General features: G+C 35.9%; 1 protein-coding gene across 1 annotated transcript in view; it reads left to right on the top strand.

Moving 5' to 3' along the window:
• Positions 1–2721, top strand: part of LOC103147045 (gastrula zinc finger protein XlCGF57.1-like) — a 32521-nt gene that overhangs the window by 17744 nt on the left and 12056 nt on the right. The window lies entirely within an intron of this gene.

Below are 2721 nucleotides of genomic sequence, written 5' to 3'. Positions count from 1 at the left end.
CAGGCTCATCTTAAAAATCACCTCACACTCCACACAGAAGAAAAACCCTTTGCCTGTGATAAATGTGGCAAAACATTTAGACAGAAGTTTAGTCTTCAGCGTCACCAGGTGTGCCATAAGGGAGAAAAACCATTTGCCTGTGATCAGTGTGACAAAAGGTTTAGCCGGAAGACATCCCTTAAAATGCACATGACCATCCATAAGGGAGAAAAACCATTTGCATGCAGCAACTGTGGCAGATGCTTCAGACTTAAGAGTGAACTAAAAAGCCACATGATATCCCACTCAGATCTAAAACCATTCGTTTGTGGGTATTGTGGTGGCAGATTTACTCGCAAAGCAAGTCTGCGCATACATGTTAGACGCCACACTGGGGAGAATCTGCTGTCATGTGATAAATGTTTTAAAAAGTTTACTCGGAAGGCTGACCTTCAGAAACACATGCGATTTCATGCAAAACTGGAGAATGCGTGGTCTGGAAAGGATTGCTTTGCTTGTGAAGAATGTGGAAGAATGTTTGTCAAGAAGCGCCATGTTGAAAGACATATGGTCGTTCACACAGGAAAGGATCAATTGAGATGCAATATTTGTTTGAAGAGGTTTACTAGAGCCGAGAATCTGAAGAATCACAAACGGCGAATTCACAGTGAATAGACATATCAGTTCATTTGGAAAGATTTTCTGTCAAAATGCCACAGCAGTTTGCATTTTGTCTCCTTTTGCTAACATATGTAAAAAAAAATTGCTTATAAAAGTTAGAGATTGTAGTTTTAAATGTGACATGAATCTCATTACATCTTCTAAATGTGACTCATTCCCAGTTAATACTGTAGGACCATTTATACACATATTCTGGGATTGTCTGAATGTGACTGCTGTCTGTAAAAATCCACCACTTTGGGTGATGTGCTACAAGTGGATATCTCTTATTCACCTTTTTTACTCCTTCTTAATGATGATTCCACCCTAGGGTTTTCCTCTCACCAAAGCATATGCAGCAGCTAAGAAGATGTTGGCAGCCAGCACATATATTGCCGTGGCAACAATGGACCAATTCTTATCTATGTATTGTCATGATAGAGAGATCAGCACGAGGATGAATGCGACCAACAGGAAAACAATGAGGGCATGGGATGCGGGTTACTTTTTGGTTAAAGAAGAAGTTCAACACAATTCTCTGTGACCTTCTTATTATGTGACTGTACGATATAGTTTCAGTTACGACTGACACTGAATTTGAGGTTTTTCTGAGCTGTAAGCCTTAATCATCACAAATACAAAAAATAAAGGTGTGCTGTTTTTCATGCCTTGTGGAATTTATTTAATATGTGATTTTCCTTCTTGAAATAAGTGACTAATATATTTAACTTCAAGATATTCTGTTTTTTATTCGGTGTATCGAATAAAAGAAGAAAAAACATTTGCATGCAGCAACTATGGCAGATGTTTCAGACTTAAGGATGTTCTAAAAAGCCACACGATACCCACTCAAATGTAAAACCATTTGTCTGTGGCGATTGTGGTGCTACTTTTTCTCGGAAACAAAGTTTGCTCCTGCATGTTAGACTCCAAATTGTCGAGAATCAGTTGTCATGTGATCATTGTGATGAAAAGTTTGTCCTTAAGAGTTGCCTTCTGTGTTTTTAGTTCAGTTCCGTTTAATATCTGAATGTTGTAGGATCCTAATATGTCCATCAGATGGCAGCAGTGAGACACAAGGCAGAGTGTGGCTGTGAAGATGCCTGATCAAAATCCTTCTGCGGTCCATAATATGAATCAGAACACAAAACAGGAAAACTACATGCTAATTTCTTTAATATCAAGTATATGTAATTTAATAGAAAAATGATTAATAATAGATTAGTCATGGTTTTCGAAAGGAGAGCAATACCAATGATCTAACATTGTGTTTAAAGCAGGAAATCAGGAGAGCACAAATAAACAGTTATTGCAACTGTATTACTGAGTTTAAAACATAATCATTCAGAAAGTAGGGCTGATGTTTTATCAGCCCTACTTTCAAACAAATAAAATAAAACAAACAATAAAATTCATGTGGGTACCAGCACATTTGAGTAAAATGAAATGAGAGTGCAGATAAGACAGCAAAGAAGGAAAGTCAAAATACCATCTGCAGCTTCATAGTAAAAACAAGCAAATCAGACAGAAAGAGTGTCATTAAACAAAATCCAGTGAAATAATTGGAAATAAGGTGAGATGGAAATAAATGGTTTTATAAAATTTTTATAAAATCCAAAAGACAGTAGGTGAAATCAGAACTGGGAGAAGAAATACAAAGGATTAGAGGCTAATAAGATTAAGACTTGGATATGCAGGACTTAAAATTATACTTTTAAAATAAAAAAGCATAATACAGGGAAATGTAATGTAGAATGGAAGAAATCATAGAACATGTTATATTAGACTGTCATAAAGATTTATAAAGAGAGAGTTTGGAAAAATAAAAAGTTCAGTGTAATAGTAACACTAAAAAGAACTTGTATTTGTTATCATTAGCTTGTTAAAGAAATCAACATTGATTATTGGAATTTGATTACATACCGGTTTTTGATTTTTATGTGTACATGATACTTTCAAGAACACTCCGAACCAGTAGGTGGCGGTAATGCCCACTTTAAGTTTTCTTGCCATTTGCAAGAAGAACAACTTGAATCTACCAGATTTCTTGTGAGTGTAAGCTTTTCGATTCACAGTGTATCC

The sequence above is a fragment of the Poecilia formosa genome, unplaced genomic scaffold, assembly GCF_000485575.1.
Source record: "Poecilia formosa unplaced genomic scaffold, Poecilia_formosa-5.1.2 Scaffold173, whole genome shotgun sequence".
Lineage (NCBI taxonomy): Eukaryota > Metazoa > Chordata > Actinopteri > Cyprinodontiformes > Poeciliidae > Poecilia > Poecilia formosa.
The sequence above is the reverse complement of the archived record's forward strand: the minus strand, read 5'-3'. Positions and strand labels throughout refer to the sequence as shown.